The 19915-nt window shown below is 55.9% G+C and overlaps 1 protein-coding gene and 1 non-coding gene across 3 annotated transcripts in view; both read left to right on the plus strand.

The window, feature by feature from the left end:
• The first annotated feature begins 1223 nt into the window (after positions 1-1223).
• Positions 1224-19915, plus strand: part of SEC14L1 (SEC14 like lipid binding 1) — an 89339-nt gene continuing 70647 nt past the window's right edge. Inside the window, exons 1-2 of one of the 2 annotated variants that reach the window (XM_045045102.1) lie at positions 1224-1273; positions 1647-1766. The gene's annotated coding sequence lies outside the window, so the exon portion shown is untranslated. Of the gene's footprint in view, positions 1274-1293; positions 1508-1646; positions 1767-19915 lie in introns of those variants that run through there. The other variant, XM_045045101.1, reaches the window with a different exon arrangement.
• Positions 1803-1991, plus strand: LOC111557915. Its single transcript, XR_002738324.1, has one exon.

The following is a 19915-nucleotide window of genomic DNA, read 5'->3' on the forward strand; positions in this document are numbered from 1 at the left end:
TCTGCAGCTCCTCCCCCCACCCCCGCCCCCGGACACATCAGTTCCACCCACGAGTAAGTCTGCTTTCTAATATAAGTTGAGTTGGCTTTCTGTCACATGACTCAGTCTCATGACTGACGTTTTATTAAATGGCAATAAATGCTATTTTTCTAGCAACAGCTAGCCCCTCAAGGTCCTGGAAACCTTGCTTCCAAAATTCCTTACAGACTTACTCTACCCCTGACCCTGTCCCAACCTGAGGGTATACAGTGAGTGACCCATCAGGACCCCAGTGCAGCTCTTCCTGCCCATGGGTCCTGTCCCCATGCTTTCTGCACCAAAGACGTCTTCAAGAATTCCTTTTTGGCCGTCGGCTCTGAACCCCATGGACACACACACCCCCGTCACCCCAAAACTTCATCAGTGGGAACCCAGAGGGGAGAGAACAGGCGGGGGGGGGGGAATCCTGGAGCCTGGAGCTTCCCCCTGTGTGTGGCACGGTTCAGGGCGAGCCGCCCACAGCCCTTGGGCAGTCAGAGGTGGCTCTGCGTTAAGAAGGCCACCACTAAGCACTGAGGACCTGAGGACAGAGCAGCCTGGGGTGGGGGGTTGGGGGTGAGGCCACAGCTCTGCCCAGGAGATTCAGGGGACATACAGTCCCTGTGCTGGCTGCTCGGCCCATCTCCGCTGGAGAGGCCAGAAAGAAAGCAGAGGACAGGCAGTGTGAGCCTTTGTGTCCTCTCGAGCAAGTCACCATTGGCCCCACGTGGGGCATTTGGCACCTCCACGCTCCTCTTGATGTGGGCATAACCTTCAAAGTCCTGCCTATTGGGGCGCCTGGGTGACTCAGTGGGTTCGGGTCATGATCTCTCCGTTTGTAAGTTCTAGCCCCGCATTGGGCTCACTGCTGTCGGTACCGAGCCTGCTTCAGATCCTCTGTCCCCCTGTCTGCCCCTCTCCTGCGGCTCAAAAAGAAACATAAAAAAAAAAAAAAAAATTCTTGCCTATTAGAGTGGAACGTCATTTGGCCATAAACAAGAATAAAGCACTCATACATGCTATAGCTTGGATGAGCCTCGACAACACGGGTCCCTTCCGCTTCCCTGGCGCTAGGGCTCTCCCACCACCTGCCGCGGCGCACATCCCCCTGGAACCCGCATCCCCGGCTTCGGCCCCTTTAAGACGGCCATGGAGGACCCAGTTTCAAAGCCCAGGGAGACCCTCTGGCTGCCGCCTCTATGGTGAGACGTCACTTCCGGCCGGAAGTCGGTGCGTCCCGCGGCTTTGGCGCGAGGTGGGGGTGGGCAGCGAGGGCGGAAGCGTGCTTCCTAGTGTTGGGAGGAAAGGACCCCCCCCCCCCCCACTTTTGTCCCCCGCACTTGGCTTCGGGCTGATCGCGGGGGCGGTGATGACGACTCACGGCGGGGCGCGGGCCTCGGGAGCGCTCCCCCCAGGCCCCGGACGGGGAGGCAGAGGGGGCTTGGGCCGAACGCGGGCTCCGAAGCCGGGGCGGGGCGGGCAGTAGTAGGTGCGGCTGCTGGCCGATGAGTCTTGGAGGCCCCGCCGGGGCTGGGCGGGGTGGGGGGGGGGTCAAGGCGGCTTCTGGGGAGCGTGTAGATAGCGGATGAGACACCCTCCTAGAGCACGTTGTGTTACTCTTTCCCCAGGGTCTCCTCGGAAAACGAGAACTTTCCCGTCCCCAGGCGATTAGATACAGGCAGGCACCGATTGGCCGCTTTGTCCTCGTCGGTCACAGCACCCAGAGCACCCTCCCTATGGGGATCCAGGTATGCCAGTCACGGGGACGGAGAGTCTTGAGGCCGATGGTCTGGGGAGAGGCTCCTGTGTTGCTGAACCTGCCGGCTTGCGGGTGCAGCCTTGTAACCAGACAGCCCGACCCTGACCTAAAGTAAATTCCCGGGAGCAAGTTTTTCCTGGGGTTTGAATTTGCAGTAACAGGTGTGAACATTCTAGCAGCAGTTTGATGATCATGTATGATACTGCAAACAGGACCTACGCTGAAAGAAGGAAAAAACCCTTACAGTTAGTATCCGAGAACGGTGGTTCCCAAACATTTGTAAACAGAGCGTGGAGACTTTTAATAAATATTGATAATTTTGGCCAGGCACCGTGCTAAACGTTAAGGGTACAGAGATGAACAAGACAGCCCAGGCCCTGGTTCTCAGGGAGCTACAGCCCCCGTCGGGGGAGAAGAGATTAAATGATTGCACTAAAGAGGGTGTAATTCAGAGCCCAGCCTTGTTAGCAGGCGAATTACAGAGTGATGGAGGCTTTCCTAAGGATGGGATCCTTGAGCTGGACTCTGGAGGATATGTGGGGGTTCCATGGAAGGCCACGGGGCAGCACGTGCAAAGGCCCGGTGGCCTAGCAAATTGTGGCTAGTGGAGGAGCCGAAAGAAGGCCATTATAACCCAAAAAGCAAGAGAATGGGGTGGAATGAAGCTGAAAAGGTGGGGAAGGGCCAGACCACACAGGGCCTGTGGCTCACGTGAGCATTTTGATCTTTCCTAAGAATGTGGGGCATCGTGGGTTTTAAGTAAGAGGATGAGGTGCTAACATCTAATTTCAAGAGAACGCTGTGTACAGAACTGTGCTGTCCGATAGAACATGCCGCGGTGACGAAGTGGTCTACACCTGCCTTGTCCAGTTGAGCAGCCACAAGCCACAGGTGGCAGTGAGCACTTGGCAGCGTGGCTGGTGCTCCTGGGGAACAAGATTTGTCATGTTAATTTCAGCATAAACAGTCACACGTAGCTGGTGGCTGCCACATCGGGCACGCGTGTAGCGCGTTTTGAAGGGCACGGGAGCACCTTTTTTGGGATCAGGCCACACGCACCCTCTCGTGTCTCCTGCACCGCATCCCGTCCCGGGTCAAGGCTGAGAGGGATCCTGCTTTTTGAGAACCCTCCCACTGTCTCCCGAGGAGCTCGCACACCGCAGTGCCTCCTGGTGGAACTTGGGACTTTGGGCTCTTGGCCAGAGGTCCTCCTGCCCCTCCTGCTTCCTCGGCCTGGTGGGCTGTCCCCATGCAGAGGGAGCAGTGCCTGCAGGGGTCACCGCGTCACGTCTGTGCCTCGGAGGGGATGTGAGGAAAAGTGGTCCTGGGTGTTGAGGGGCTTAGCATCCGGAGAGGTGAACGTCATATGCTATGGAGCCACAGGAAGGGACATTTCCAATAGGACTTCTTGGAATGGGACCCCTGTGAGGACATAACGGCTGTTTCCAGCTGCTGAAGTGTGGCAAAAAGCAGGAAGCCTGAAAATGCTGGGGGATGTGAGCAGCTCACACGTTGGGGCCAGACTGGGGAACTAAATGGCCGGAATCGGGATCGGGCAGGATGGGAGGAAGGCGTGGGTGAGCGTGGGGTGTAGAGGCTCGGTCAGAGTTCAGGTTTGCCGTGGCTCCTGTGCAGGCAGGTTTCTGAGGAAGGCCCCAGGCGGTATGCGGATTACAGCCCAGGGGGAGGTGGGTTGGGAAATCACTGTGGGTGCCTTGAGGTGGAAGGTGATGAGCCCTCGGCGGGAGCCCGCAGGCTTGGGAGGGAGGAGGGGCTGGTGGACGCAGGGTCACTGCCTCCCACCTTGTGTCCCGGGGCCGCTTGCTCGATTCTGGAGGGTGTCTTACGGTGCTAACAGACTTGCCCAGGTAGAATAAAAACTGACGTGCACTTTCTCTGCAGGTGAGTTGATGGGAAGATCTGTGTGCAGGCTGAACGTGTGCCAGTTCCTTTTCTGCCTGGTTCCGTGTGCCTGAAATAGAATTGTTGGGGCCTGGAACTTTCCAGATTCCTTTGGTTTCATTCCCTCAACCATGTCACTTTGGAACGCGGGCCCTGTTCGTGCTTAAGACCCTGTTTTGTACGGACCTAAATAAAAGGGGACAGTCCCCAAGGAGCATTTCACGCACTTTGTGGTTTTCGTTCCCGGCGACCTTGTGCGTGACGGGTCGCTTCTGCTTCTGAGAAACATCGATGGCAGCAGTGTTCCCAGCTGGGGAGTGACTTAGGGAGCCAGCCACGGGTCTCTAGGAAGTGTGAGCGCTGGGGACGCGTGGAGGGAAGTGACTGTTGTCTCCGTGACCTGAGGGGGCAGGGGGAAGGCTGGTGTAGCTCAAGGTGGCGGTCACCTTGTTGAGACGTCACTTGGGGTAGAATTTCCAAAGACGGCTGTGACCTTGGCACTGATCGCTGCCAGGCACTGCCCATCCCTGCTCCCTCCCCGATGTCTCCAGCCCCGTCTCTCCCAGGCCTTCCTGTCTTCTGACTGTTCACCACCTACTGATGTGAGAAAAGGAAAACCCAGCCCGCCTGTGTTTGTAGCTGTCGCGTTAGTGACGGTTGTACCCGTAGGGCGAACCTCGGACTGTTTTCGTGCTCTCTTCTTGTTACGGTTGGGGTATAACGTCCTTTTTTTTTTTAAGTTTGTTTATTTTGAGAGAGAACGTGAGAAGGGGAGAGGCAGAGGGAGACAATCCCTCTGTGCTGTCACCATCAACGCCGGACATGGGGCTTGAACCCACGAACCTGTGAGATCATGACATGAACGGAAGTGAAGAGTCGGATGCTTAACTGAGCTACCCAGGCGCCCCCATACTGGATGGGTGTCTTGGCATCCTCTCCCCCGCCCCTCCTCTTGTCCAGCTCAAGTGCCGGGAGGGTCGGGCCCACGGGTGCCTGCGAGGCCGAGAATGTAACTTCAAACCTGCAAGGCGAACTGTCAGCGGGCTTTATAACGGACCGACAGTCCGAGACTACAGATGTGGGGGTGGGGGACGTGGCCCCCAAGGGAAATGTCCATTCAGAGGCCCCAGAAAGCGCTTCCGCACCGAAGGGCAGGCGTTCCCACGTTCCGCACAACCTGGACAGTTAGCGCGGGGTCTCCCATCCCAGCTGCGCCCTGGCCTGCACTGCGACCTCAGGCCCCTTCCCTGTTTCTTAGTAAAATGGGGGACTCTGATGACAGGGACGCCCACGGGCGGGTGCCTGGGAGGAGTCTGTGAGCGAGTCAGGAGCACTTGAGATCAGCCTTGGCTGATGGACATTCTCGGACTTTCGGAGCCTTTCACGGTGCTTCTGGCTGTGAGCCTCTCTAGGCTGTTGCTGCGCAGGCGGGCCCCGGGAGGGCGACAGGAAGGTCCTCCTTGCTGCCAAGCGTGGGAGCTGAGGCGGGTTTGCTACAGGCTCCTGGCTTTCTGAGCCCGTTGGTGTCCACGTTTGGGGCGCTCACACCAGCACGTGACTCTCGGTGTGGTCACCCGCCCTCTACACGCTCGTCTTCGGCGGAAGTATCAGTTGCCCAGACTGACCTTGTGTTAAGACGTGTGTACTGGGGAACACAGCGTGTGTTGTTGGCATTTCTGGAATAATAAGCAGTTTCGACGCCCGCTTCCTGCTTTGCTCTCCTGCGGTGTTTCTCTTGAGGGCAAACGGCCACTGTGGCCGTGGGCAGGGCCCGGTCTGGCCTCAGTGGCGTCCAGCGGAGCAGCCGTGGGCTCTGTCTGCAGACTGGCGCAGTGAGTTACCGCAGCCTCTGCTTTGGTAGGTTCACCGGGGGCCTCAGATCGTTCTGGGCCCCCCTGAGCAGGAACATGGTGTTTCCGGGGCGTGAAAGGCAAAACCGGATGTGCTTCTGCTGGGCAGTCATCTGTGATGTGCCCGTGCCGTCTTCCGTTCCCGTTTGACATCGATGTTGGCGGGGGCGGGTGCTTGAGTGTCGTCCCCGGTGGGTCTGCGTGGCTTGGTCTGAGACCTGGGGCAGAAGAGCCTGCCCGGGACAGGGGAAGGGATGCTCTGATGCGGGGTGGTGTGGGCTGAGACCACGCGGTCCTCCTTGGCAGTCCCGCGGCCCTCAGGATGCCTGCTTGTCTTCTCAGTCTGCTGGAGCGCTCCCCTGATGGGGCTGCTTGACTCTGAACCTGCCCCCCGCCTTTGCGACTGCACCTCGGTGCACGAACGCGGTGTGCTGGGCGCTGTCGGCCAGGGGAGGGCAGCCCCGAACCCACGGGAGGGGACTCGGGAGGACGTTTCGTGTGGCTGATGCCAGCGGTCTCCCGCTCCTTCGGTCGCAGCTCCTTCAATGCCTGCCTGGGCGCGGCGACGGTGTTTTCCCCAAAGAACACGTAATTTGGAATAGGCTGCGGTAGGACGTCCTTGGGCTTCAGCATCTCTGGCTTTTGTTCCTCTGGATTGTGTGAGAGAGGGTTGAAGTAGGGGCAGGAGCCCAGGCTGCCAAAGACTTTTCAGCGTAGCAGTAGATCACAAAACGCGTGGTCCGCGAGAAGTGATTTTTAATGTCAGCAACAGCCGTGGAACACAAAAGGCCTGTAGCAGGAAAGGGATGAAAACAACCGCAGAAGAGTTACAGCGAGTCATGGTTTTGAAGCTCCCTCTCTGGCCACTAGGGGATGCTATCCCACACCACCCTGCTCTCTCTGGCAGCTTGGCCCAGTTCTAGGTTTTTAATGCGGCCGAGCCCTTATTTCACCAGAAAGTTATGCGGAAGGTTAATCTGCAGGGCTGGGCTCTTTGTTAGGAATCTGCCAGGGTGTCCCAGTTGCACACGGTGTCTGGGAGGTGTTGATCATGTCGTGGACGAGCTGAACCAAACCCCGGGCACGGGACACTGGCGCTTGGGGAGAAGAGGGTGTCCTGATGCGACGTTCCATCCGGATTCACTCCGGATTCCCCACCCGACAACAGGTGGCTTTACTCCGTGTGAGCAGATTTTCTTTGGTAAGGACCCCAGTGCAATACACAAACCGGTATTTGAGGTGCCAGACCGTGTGTGAAGGGTTTAGAGGCATCTCTCGAGAGAACGCTGCTCATAGTTGTGGTTGAAAGGTACAGACCAAAGCTGAACAAGATCTATGCCGAGCTGGTGAGGTCTGGATTGCTGGTTGTCGTCCACTTGGAAAGTGCTGCTGAATCGGGGGAACGAGTTGCGATCCCGAAGCCTAATTTTAGGCAGAGTACTAAATGTTCTCTGGTTTGTGACCCTGGTTGACTGCTTTCTGATGAATTGAACAAACGGTAGGTTGGGCGCCTCCTGCTGGCCACAGGAGGCCGGGACGGGAGCCAGTCATAGGAAACTCCCTGCCCCCGGAGCGCTTCCATTCTGGAGCAGGGGGGACCAGAACCCAGTCCTTGAAGAAGTGGAGAAGCAGGCTGTGTGCTCTGCCGGAAAGGAAAACGGGGCCAGAGTGGAGGGGTGGGTGGATGGGGGGGGGGGGTCAGTTTCAGATGGGGTCGTCAGGAAAGGGCCCAAATCCTAAGGGAGGAGAAGAAGTCACGTGACAATCTGGAAGCGCGGGGGCGGGGCAGAGGGAAAAGCCAGTGCAAAGGCAGCCGGTCCAGCCCCGCACGATGGTGAGTGAACAGGGCTTTTCTGAGCCGGGTTGGAGCGGCCGGGGGCGTGGGGTCTTGCGGGGCCTTGTAGGAAAGTCTGGCCTTTACTCCCCAAGTGGGTGTCACTAGCTCACATGTCTTCTCTCATCTTTTAGAGACCATCCCCCCCCCCAACAGAGTAGTTTGCATTCGAAGCATTTCCTGTTCCTGTGTCAGCAGGTTTGCCCCCTGAGAGGATCCAAGATCTGCACAGTGTGTCCCTCCCCTTGGCAGCTGTGGGAGGCTCCCACTCGGCCCTGCTGAGCCGTGACTGTGGTGTCCCCAGGATGACTGACCCGGGAAGAGACATTTGGGTGTAAGCTCCTGGGACAGCCGACCTGGTGCCTTTCACCTCGCGGATGAAGCCGGAGTCGGGCCACACGTCTCGTCTCAGAGCAGCAGGGCCCCGGGCACGCGGGACTCCGTCCTAGGACTCACCCGCTGTTTTTTTTTTTTTTCTCGCCTGTTGCCCCCTCGCAGGAGCCGTGTCCCTCCTTGCTTTCTCCACGAACAGTAGATGTGTTTTCATTTAAATTACCGCCAAGAAGGCTACAGAAAGCGCATTCTCCTCGAACCTTTACGAGGCCGAGGCTTGTCCCGGTTTCACGTGGCCATCCATAACAAATGTGGCTAAAACAGCTATTCGTTCTGGTATTTGTGCAGATCAGTAATGCAGCCACAGCAGAAAACTCGTTCTTTTATTGCAGACTTAGTTAAATACGGAGCCGAGTGAGTCATTGGAAGGTCACATGTGTCCGGGCCGGCAGCCGTGGGGTTGTGGGATGGTCACCCAGCACCGCTCCAGAATGCAGCGGCCGTCAGCACAGCGCCCAGATTACCGGGTGGAATTAGAATAAGACTTGGCCTTTCTTCGGATGACAAATTCTTTGTGAAAACCAGACTTGGGTTTTTACCCTGACCTCCACTAGAGGCTCTGTGAGCCGTGTGTGTTCCGTCTTTGTGGTGGTGCTCCCCCCCCCCCACCGCCCTCTCCCTCCCTCCGCCCGTGGGATACGGTTCTTAAAGCCCAACTTCTGACATACGTGCCCCTTTGGGAATTTTCCTCGGTTGTCCTCTAGCGGGGTGAGCTCTGGGCGGAGTCCCCTTCACCCACGTGCCTTCTTTGTTCCAGATCGCTGCACCCCTTTGAAAGTCAACGGAGGAGATAGGAGAGAGGAAGGAGTCGAAGTAAAAGAAAGGTGTTCCTTCTCCGGTCATTGTAGATACGTGGGAGCCCTGCTGGGTGTTTGCCTTTAGTTTTTTCCCCCCACAGTAACGACGCACAAGTTGCAAAGCGCAGAGGATTAAAAGGCTGGCGCTGAACAGCAGCTCCCGGCGCCCGGCTTCCCGGGGGCCTGGCCTCGGCGCCCGCTTCGTGCGGCTCTGTCTTCCAAGCGTGCGGGTCTCCTGTTTCTGAGTAACATCCGTGCGCTGCACCTTTTGACCCATCTTCTTGAGCCTTGCCCGCTGACTTCCTTTCTGGCGGATTCAGGCTGAGCACTCACGGACCCCCTCTGCTTCCCCTTCCCCGTCCTCCAGTACAGTCATCCTGCGCGATTTCTGTTCAGCTAGCGTTCACGGTTGTCGTGCGGACACAACAGTCGCCCGCCTCTTGGACTCGTCTGGCCAGACCCTCTGCGTCTCCTTCCTGTTCCCCGCCTAGTTGTTGTCTCGCGGTTTCCGTGGCCGAACTTTCCTTGGTGGCCAACTCTCATTCCTGCAGGGCCCGGAGCCTCTCTGCCTAACTTTGCACAAGGTCAACCACATCTCCTGATCTGTCCGTTCGGTCTGTTGCTTAGATGTGTGAAAGACTTTGCAGACAATTCAGCTGTGGTGGGAACGTTATTACGGTTTTGTTACAATCTTGGGTGCAAGGGGAGAGGCCCCAGGAGGCCAGTCCCCAAGCTGATCTCAGTTAGGAATTTTGTATTTTGCAGGGAAGTTTGGATTCTTTTGCAGGGGAGGTTGGATTATTGTTAGAGTAAATACAAAAAGAGTCCCAGCTAAAGGTCATCTGGGTGGGTAGGTTTCCTAGGAAATTCCTTGCAAATTATATCAGGGAGGCCAATCTTCCCAGAAGGAGGCTATGAATTTTATCATCTGTCAAAAATCAGAGCCGGATTAAAGTGGTAGGAACAGATTTTTTTCAAAAAAAGGCTCCGTCCCAAGCCAGGTTTAGACTAATTTGGGGGGGGGGGGGTAAGATTTTATTTTTAAGTAATCTCTACCCCCGAGTGAGGCTCAAACTCACGACCCCAAGACCAAGAGTTGCGTGCTCCGACTGAGCCCCTAGACCAATCTTCATACCCTCTTTTTGACCTAGACCTCGCCCCTGACTTGCTCAGGAACGCATCTTGCTGCATTTCGGTTCTAAGAACATGAACGAAAAGTGTTGCCCGGGTCAGCACTTCCCAAACAACCTGTGCACAACCACCGTCCCCCACCAGGGGTCTGTCAAATGCAGATTCTGGCGCAGCAGGGCTGCGGTGGGGCCTGGAACTCTGCATTTCTCATGAGCTCCCGAGGGATGCTGGTCTGGGGGGCCACCCTTTGAGGAGTGACGGAGGGCATTTTTGGGTGCTAGGTACGTCTCCCATTGATGATAGGCTTGGGTGTGGGTTTCGTTTGTGTGGCACATACCCAGTTGTAGTTACCAGCAGGATCTACACACACACACACACACACACACACACACGAGCCAGTTTCCTATATTAGGGAAGGCCTTACCTGCGCAGCATGGAGTGGTAATTTCTTACAGTCTGTGCACCTGGGCCTAGAATCTGACCCTGAACTCCCTCCTTATATACACTGGGTTCTGTGAGGCCTCTTCTACAGCTAGCTACAGCAAGAGGCAATGATAAACATCTCCTTACCGTTTGCCTCATAAAACCAAGGTCACATGAAATATAATATAAAAAAAAAAAAACCACAAAAAACCTCCCAGCTGTCAAAAATCAGCGCCTGGATTAAAGTGGTAAAAACAGGTTTTATCCAGAAAGATTGCAATAAAGGAAAAGAGACATCAGTATAGGACGGGGTTCAATTCCAAATGTAGCGGGACAGGTGGGGGTTTACGGTGAGGGAGCAGGAGGAGGGCAGCGGGTGGAAAATCGCTACGAGGACAATACATCACGGGGCTTCTGGCTGATCCGACCCAGCAGGATTCTGGCCGGAGGCAGGCCGGGGGGTCAGGCGTCACCCAGGGGCCGGTGGAGGATGGGGAACCCAGTCAGGTATCTGGGAAGCGGAGGGTGGTTCTGTGAAACTGACTCAGCAGGGTTCTTGCTAAAACTGGATTTGACAAGGAAGTTCGCGGATGGGGCTTCCAGAAGGTTCAGGAGCCTGACAAAGAATCTTTGTCCCAACCTCCCCCTCATTAATCCTTTTGAGGTTGATTTGAACGCTTTCCAGAATTGGAGAGAAAAGGAAATATTCTATAATGGAGACAGAACGGGAAGCAAAATTTCTTACGGGTCTGGTAGGTTCCCAGTAATTTGCAAATGTTCCCTCCTCAAACTTCTTGTCTCCTGTGGGGGGAGGAGGCTCAGCAAGGACAGGTGACTGCTGGGGTCAGAGGCCAGTGTCCACTTGCTCATTCACAAATGTGGGTGACACACGCAGAGACTGTGCTAGGCCCCGGGGATACAGGGGGAACGAGCGTCACCACGGCTGGGGAAAGGTCCCTGCTCTGCTCTTGGGTGCCGCTGGGGCTCCCGCTTGGCTTGGAGGAGAGGGAAGTCCTCCCTGCTGGTGTCTGCACGGAAAGCTGAATCACAGGAAGCCATGGGCCAGGAATGAAGAGGGAAGGGCATTCCAGGTGGCAGGAACAGCATGTGCAAAGGCCGCACAACAGGTCACCACTAGCGGGGTGGCCCTGGGACCTGAACCCTGTGCTTCCCGACCCCAAAGTGCACGGTCTCCCCACCAAGGCCTCTGCTGTTGTGCTGCCCCGTGTCAAAAAACAAATCCCGACTTAGGAAACAGAGACTGTCTTGTTAAGGATGATTGTGGCGGTGATTCTCTCCCACCAGGGAAAATGCTCTGACCAGGGATCTGCCACGGAAGAGTTCAGCAAAAAGGACACTGCCTTTGTGGGAGGAGTGGGGTGGGGGAGGGGGAGCAGGTGTGGGGGAGGGATGAGGTCACCCCGTGAGGCTGCAGGGGTGGAAGAAGTTTCCTTCTGCCCTTTACTGTTCTTTGGCTGGGCTGATAATTAAATTGACACGAGGTAGATTACCAGGAGAAAAACAAAAGTTTAGGGGCGCCTGGGTGGCCCAGTCGGTTAAGCATCCGACTTCGGCTCAGGTCACGATCTCACGGTCCGTGAGTTCGAGCCCCGCGTCGGGCTCTGTGCTGACGGCTCAGAGCCCGGAGCCTGCTTCGGATTCTGTGTCTCCCTCTCTCCCTGCCCCTCCCCTGTTCATGCTCCGTCTCTCTCTGTCTCAAAAATAAATAAATGTTAAAAAAAAAATTAAAAAAAAAAAAGAAAAACAAAAGTTTAATCAAATGCATACCTCCTGTGAACATGGCAGAAAAAAACGGAGTCACTCCCCCAAATGGCCAAAGCCATCACCTTAAATACCACCTCCGCTAAAGACCTAGGAGATGTCGGGGTGGGGGATCAGTTGTGGGAGGGGGCCAGGAAAAGCACCACCAACAAGGCGAGGGTGTGGTGTGCATATAAGTCTACACCGCCTCCGCTGATGAGTTTCTAGAGATCTCCGGAGACCCCCGCATCCGTGGAGATTTCTCTTAGAATGAAATGTCTCTCTCTTACCAAAGGGTATGTCTCCCCTACGTTCAGAGCTTTTGTGCCTACATTTCTTAAAAATAACCAATTTAAGATAATATGCCAAAGAGGCATATCGAGGGGGTCTGTTCTCCCCTTCAGTCAACATGTTCTCGGAGCAGAGGCTGGGCCCACGGGACCGTGCCTGCGGACTGGAGTTTCCTTCCGGGGGAAATGCTTAAAGTTGTGGCTCAGGCAGCAAACACAGCCTGATGCTTTCCCGAGCGCCCCACGCCCCTCGGTCGGCTCGGTAAGGGCAGGAGGTAGATGCAGAGCCCAGCAGACTCTCCAGGTCAGCAGCTTGTTCAAGGCCTCCCACCTGGTTCTGGGAGCAAACCCCCAAGATTTGACCTTTGTGCATAAGTTTGCGGAGTCCGTCACAGTCTGCTAGAAATTTAACGTATGTAGACGGGCCTGGTCCACAACCTGTTCCTGGCAGCGATCGGGCCGTGCCGCGATGCCTTGGAAAGTCCTTTCCCAGCTAAGGAACTACGTGCATAGCATCAGTGACTTGTCCTCCTTCCTACCAGGAAATGATTGGATGTGTCTAATCCAGCGCTGACGCCAGAACTGTCACATTGAGGAACTCTACTTCCCACGGGAAAGCACGGGCCCGGTGTGGAAGCCTAACAAGTAGTTCCGGCATTTCTGGGAGGTCAGGCACACCGCTGTCGAGGTCTGGGGACCTCGGGAAAAGAGGGGCGGCCCCACGCCCAGCCGGTGTTGGTGGCCCTTGTTCCCTGGTCTCTGAGAACACGGGGATTTAAAAGCAGTTGGGAAGGGCGCCTGGGTGGCTCCGTCGGTTAAGCGTCCGACTTCAGCTCAGGTCATGATCTCTCGGTCCGGGAGTTCGAGCCCCGCGTCGGGCTCTGTGCTGACCGCTCAGATTCTGTGTCTCCTTCTCTCTCTGCTCTTCTCCCGCTCATGCTGTCTTACTGTCTCCTTCAAAATTAAATAAACATTAAAAAAAATTTTTTTTTTTTGAAGGATCTGAAACCCTGTAAAAATAAGGCATTGTTGAAAAGTAAAGGAACAAAGAAAAAATTAATTAAAAAAAAAAAAAAAGGAAGGCAGAGGAACAAGGGAAGAGCCTCCCCCACCCCTACTCCCTATATTCCCAGCCTCTCTCTCTCTCTGCCCTGCTAATCTGTTTGTGGCTGAATCAGTCTCAGGCGGCTCCCAACTCAGGAATGTCTTCCCTGGGCCCAGAGAGCCTTCTCTTTGAGATGTGAGGAGGCTAATGCCCTCTGTGTCCCGGGAGGGGACGGCCAGACTCCACCGGCCCCACATTAATTGCAAACCTACGTGAGGACTGAACGCAAAGAGCACGTTTTCTCTGTGTTTGTGGTCCCTTCAGTGGGTGGCCTGGGGGTGGTCCTCACGTTGTGGTTTAACGCTTATTATGTGGTTTAACGCTTATAGCACTGTTCTCTTCTACCTTGGTGGAGAGGTCTGTTATCCAGGGCTCTTGGACCAAACTTCAGTCAGGCGCCTGGACCTTCTCGTCGGCCCATCCATGCACTTCCTCGCCAAATGCAGCGTTAGCAAGAGTCGAACCCCATCTCTCTCCCCCACGGTACGTCCCCGCCGTCCCATCTCCATCTCGAAGGTCCTGAATGGAGTCGACCTCACCTCACCGTCCTTAACAAGTGTCACTGCACGCGTTTTCCTTACCGGTAGTAGTAACGAGATGTGAACCCTTCTACCCTCCCACGTTCTTTGGAGGCCTGCAGGTGAAACGGACAAAGACAGTTTAGCAAGAGAAAGGCCGATTTGTATTCATGCTGGCAGCGGGAGTTTGCAGAAAAAGGTCTCTGGAGGCTAGAAGTGAGGGCTCCTGGGGAGAGGAGGGGAGGACACTTGCAGGAAAGCAAGACTTCTAGAAAAGATAATGAGCCTTTTGAATAGGTGACAGGCGTGATGGTTTCGCACAGTGCCGCCGATGAAGTTTTGGGGTGATGGTGGGGTTCATGGAGTCCGGAGCCGACAGCCGAAAAAGAATTCTTGAGACGTCTTGGGTGCCAAAAGGCGATTTTGTTAAAGCACGGGGACAGGGGGATGGGACCCGTGGGCAGGAAGCACTGCGCTGGGGTCGTGATGGGTGACGGGTTGTATCCCCTCAGGTGGGGAGGGGGGCAGGGACAGCGTAAGTCTCTAAGGAATCTTGGACGCAAGGTTTCCGGGACCTTGAGGGGCTAGCTGTTGCTGGGAAAACTCAATTTATTACCATTTAATAAAACCTCCGTCCTGAGACCCTTCAGATGTGTATCGGGGGCCATGAGCTTGGAGTGGGATTGCCAGCATATAGCTTGGGGCCGTCGAGATGAAGGAAGTGGACTTACAGGGTCCCCGAGGTTGGGATCACGTTAAGCCGAGATTCCCTTGTGCCCCCCGCAAAGTGTCACCATTGAGGCAGCCGAGCTCCTAGAGGAAGGTCATCCTGCTGGTTTCCAGGACTCGTCAGCGGGCTGTAGGCAGTAAGGGAATTTAGTTTCTCCTCTGCCTTAGTTTCCCACGGCACCACGGCAAGGACTTTGACCCCATTCCTTATCCTACCTGGGGCGGGGGGGGGGGGGGGGGGGGGGGGAGTGCTAGCTTATGCTCTGCCCCTCAGCCTGAGAAGGGCACTTGCGACCCTTGGATCCTCTCCGGAGGCTCTGCGTTCGGGCAGATAAAGAGAGCTCGGAAAATCAAACAGCTCCAAAAACCCCTCTCGCTCTGGACCCGTTCACTGGCTTCCTTCTTATCTGACTTTGCTGGGAGTCCAGGACATCCTGTACTTCCCTCCTCCCAAGTAAGGGGAAGTTGAAATCACTCAGGCCCTTTCCAGAGTCAGGCAAGAAGCAGGCTGGGGCCTCCAGGCCCCGGCATCCACCCCCCCACCACCTCCCGCCGTGACCTGGCCTCACCCCACAGCTGACTTCCCTTGAGTCCTGCCCGCACAGCCCACCGGGCCCCACGAGCAGGGCCTGGCGTGTCCACCTACAAGCCCTCGTTTACCCCCGCGGGGCTGTGATTTGCTGGGAAGGAGTCGCTTCTGTCCTGCAGAAAGCCAGAGGCTCACCGCGCAGCCCCCGTGACCTGAGATTCCGGAGTAGCAATGAAGGGTCTCATTCATTCGGCCGCCCGCGCCGTCCACCCACAGGGGGAGGGCGCGGGCGGAGAACTGCTTTTCCACCCAAGGACCCCTCACCGCCCTGGGTGCCGGGCCTGGCTCACTGCCTTCATCTCGTCCACTGCTCCTCCGGACAGATTTCTGAGGCCCCATTGTCCCCCACCCTGCAGATGAGGGCGTGGGGGCCGGAGGGACAGCCGCTGCCAGGGCCCCGCAGCCAGCGAGCGTCGGGGTTTGGACGCGGGCCGTGCCTGACCCACCCAGCGACAGGCAGTGACAAGAGTCTCGTTCGTCTGCGTCGAAGCTCACAAAACGTAAACGAGTCAAAGTAGTGCAAATACAAAATGTCTCGGACGGGTTTCCGTTCTCTGTCGGAGGCAGTTCACGAAGACGTCGAAAGGGGGCGCGGTGAGAGGCGCTTCTCTTGACTTTCTTGCCCGCAACGGCACACGGGCTCATTTGACAGAGGTTCTAGAAGTTCTTTTTTTTTTTTTTAAATGTTTTTTATTTTTTTTATTTATTTTTGAGACAGAGAGAGACAGAGCATGAGCAGGGGAGGGGCAGAGAGAGGGGGAGACACAGAATCCGAAGCAGGCTCCGGGCTCCGAGCTGGCAGCACAGAGCCCAACGCGGGACTCGAACTCACGGACTGTGAGATCATGACCTGAGTCGAAGTCAGATGCTTAACCGACTGAGCCACCCAGGCGCCCCAGGTTCTAGAAGTTCTAAAGGTCCCACACGAGCGGACAGTTGAGTGCTTTTGGAGCTTTCTTGTGCTAGAGCGTCAGCAGCCCCCAAAGGTCCCTGTGACGAAGGGCCTTTGCCGATGGGTACCATTCCGCAGTCTGCGAAGGGGACACTTTGGGGCTGGGATTTGTGTCCTTGTTTTCAGCCCCGCCAGCCTGTCGGGTAAGCACACACCACGTGTTCGGTAGCATCTGATGGTGGTGCCGCCAGGCCCGGCCCGGCTCTTCCCGCACCTTCATCCCGCGTCCCCAGGTGCTGAGTTGACCTGTCATCCCAACCCGAGGCCTGCAGCCTGCGGCCCTGGTGTGTGTCGGGGACAGGCGCAGAGGGTGGCCTGGCTCCGGGAGGGCTCTCGCTCTTTCCCACGGGACCTGAGGCGGGGCCAGAGGGAGGGGACCCCAGTGTTACAAGTTATCGTGGGCGCGCGCAGCGTCTCCCACCCCAAATGTGCCTTCATCTCAGGTCCGTGAGAACTGTGGCCGTCCCAAGACAAAAGTCCCGTGACACAGTAGCAAAGCGTGTTTCATCAGGCGTTTTAAGTGCTTCTCTCTGAAGGAGGAATGGCTGAAACTAGGTGTTCAAAGCTGTGCTTTCTATGTGCTTTCGGCAGTGTTTACATTATACGTCTGGGGGCGCCTGGGCGGCTCGGTCGGTTGAGCGTCCGACTTCAGCTCAGGTCACGACCTCGCAGTCCGTGAGTTCGAGCCCCGCGTTGGACCCTGTGCTGACAGCTCGGAGCCTGGAGCCTGCTTCAGATTCTGTGTCTCCCTCTCCCTTTGCACCTCCCTCACTCGCACTTTGTGTGTCTCTCTCTCTCTCTCTCTCTCTCTCAAAAATAAATAAAAAAAAAAAAGCTAACACCCTACTATGCACATTTTTTGAAAGTGAGGTCATATCTTATCATCATTTGTCAGCTTGCAAACATTTTCCTTGGAATACGCCGGGCTCCCCTGTGCTTCCGAATCCTGCACTTTTGGGGCAAACACAATAGTTGGGACCAACCACAGGCCAACGGCACTGGTGTCAACCCCGGTCACATTCCCCAGAAGGGAGGCGTGGGCGCGTTTACTTGGTTTGCGTTGAGGAACTTTCTTTGTCTTCCAAAGAATACATGAGAAAAGTTCCTGTCTTGGAACACGAAGCTCTCGGCCGTGACTTGCCGGCCGGGGTAATCAGACGCCGGTTGACAGAGCTCAGAGAGGAAATACCCTCTTGGTTGCCAGGTCGCGAGGAGAGGCAGCGGCCTGGACCCTGGGACTGTCAGGAAACCACTGTTTCTGAGCGTGGGGGGTGGACAGTCTCCTTTCCATCAGTTCCGGACGTGGCTGGAACCAAGCGTGAGGACCAGGCCGCGGATCTGTACCCCTGGCCTCTGTGAGCCGGAGAAGCCTGGGGTGTCTCAGATGTTTTATTCTCAACATCAACCGAACACCGGAAGCAGCCCGAGACAGAAAGGGGCAGTCGAGCGAACGAGGCAGGGCACGGCCGCGCGGTGGGAAGGGCTCATGGCATGTCGACGGGCGAGGACGAAGGTCTCCGCACCCTGTAGGGTGCCGTTTACACAGAGTCCCAAATCGGACACAAGTCATTCTGTGGTGGCAGAGGTCAGAAAACTAGTTATTTGGGGAGGACGGGGGACCGGCCAGCAGTGGGGAGGGAGCTTTGGGGACCTGGTCCTGAGACTCACCTTATCGGGGCAGCTAATCCGTGTCTGCGAATGTGAAGACACGCCTAGATTTTGTGCTCTTTGCTGTGTGTGAATTACGGCTCCGTGAAAAGGCCAGCCCGCCGTGTACCGACGGTGTGACTTTGTCTGGGAAGGTCACGGACAGGAGCACTAGGCCGTGGTGTCGAAGAATTATAGTGGGCTCACTCCCTCTGGGGAGTGGGTGACCGGGAGTAGGGTGAGGGGTTTCTGGGGGAGGGGAGCCGGTCAAGGAAGAGATCTTGACCTGGGGCTGTGGTCACACAGGTGTGCCTCTCCCTGATCTCCACCTGTTTGCTGAGGATCTGGGATTTTGTTTGAACGCTGTGCCTCAATAAAACGTCATTAAAGGGGCGCCTGGGGGGCTCAGTCGGCTGAGCGTCCCAACTTCGGTTCAGGTCACGATCTCGCGGTTTGTGGGTCCGAGCCCCGCGTGGGGCTCTGTGCTGATGGCTCAGAGCCTGGCGCCTGCTTCCGATTCTGTGTCTTCCTCTCTTTCTGCCCCTCCCCGGCTCGCGCTCTGTCTCTCTCTCTCTTAAAAATAAATAAACATTAAAAAAAAAAGATCATTAAAAAATAGCATGTACAGCATGGTCCCTTTTTTTGGTGGAAAATATATATGCAAAGAAGACCTTGGCGGGGGGGGGGGCATCGTGTTTCTTTCCTGCAGCTGCTGTAACAAATTCCCACAAACTCAGTGGCCTGAAACAACACAAATGTGTTTTCGTTATAGTTCTGGGAGTCTGAAGGTCTCAGCGGCTCAGGTCTCACTGAGCTGAAATCAAGGACCCTACAGAAAGACCGTTGTGATTCCGTTGGGCTACCTGGAGAATCCCGGCTGATCTCTCTGTTTTGTTTGGATTTATTTATTTTTTGAAGAGTTTATTACTTTTTATTTAAAAAAATTTGCTTAGCGTTAATTTATTTTTTTAATAATTTTTTTTAACGTTTATTTATTTTTGAGACAGAGAGAGACAGAGCATGAACAGGGGAGGGGCAGAGAGAGAGAGGGAGACACAGAATGGGAAGCAGGCTCCAGGCTCTGAGCCATCAGCCCAGAGCCCGACGCGGGGCTCGAACTCACGGACCGCAAGATCGTGACCTGAGCTGAAGCTGGACGCTTAACCGACTGAGCCACCCAGGCGCCCCTAGCGTTGATTTATTTTTGAGAGAGAGAGAGAGAGAGAGAGAGACAGAGCATGAGCAGGGGAGGGGCAGAGAGAGAGGGAGACACAGAATCCGAAACGGGCCCTGGGCTCTGAGCTGTCAGCGCAGAGCCCGACTTGGGGCTCCAATTTGGGAATGGCGAGATCACGACCTAGACCAAAGTCAGACGCTTGACCGACTGAGCCACCCAGGCGCCCCATTGAAGATTTTACTTTCAAGTGATCTCTGCCCCCGACATGGGGCCCTAACTCACAACCCCGAGTTCAAGAGTCACGTGCACTACCCAGTGAGCCGGCCAGGCGCCCCTGATCTCCATATTTTAAGGTCAGCTGATTAGCACCCTTAATTCCATCGGCTTCATCGTGTGGCCCCTTATCCCCTGTGTGACCTAACATATCACAGGTTCCAGGCTTCGGATGTGGACACTGGGCGACATCCTTCTGCCGACCACGGGCATACCCGAAAAAGTTGAGAAGGCTGGTCTTCCGCCCACGCCCCGCCCCTTTTTTCCCTCGTCTGTATTTTCAGAAGTTTTCCTGGGAACGCATGTCCCGCTTTTGCAGTGAGGCAATTTCAATCTCACGGCTCTCGCCGAGGCGAGAGCATCCCAGTGTGGTGCTGAGCACCTGATCGCGTGCCTGAGCCTCTGACGTTCAGAGAGATGAACCCAAAGCGCTGAAGCCTCGAGCAGACCGCCACGCGTTGTCACCGCCCTTGGAGCCTCGCGTGCTCCTGGACAGGCGAGAGCCATCTTCTTAGCCAGAAGAACCGCTCTTCTGCTTAAAACTCCGATCAGGCTTTCAGGTTTAACTTTTGAAACAAAAGGGTGCTCCACACGGGAGTTTTTTGTAAACAGGTGAAACAAACACATGACGATACTCCGATGTTCCTTGTCCCCCGCAAGGTCGCCCGCTCACCTCCCCCCCGTGTCCCAGACGGGGCAGTGCTACCTCTGACCACGGGAGCGTCCGCACGGTTGCTTCCCGGCCAGCCCCACCCCCCACTCTTGGG

Source organism: Felis catus, chromosome E1, assembly GCF_018350175.1.
Source record: "Felis catus isolate Fca126 chromosome E1, F.catus_Fca126_mat1.0, whole genome shotgun sequence".
In the NCBI taxonomy this organism is placed as follows: domain Eukaryota; kingdom Metazoa; phylum Chordata; class Mammalia; order Carnivora; family Felidae; genus Felis; species Felis catus.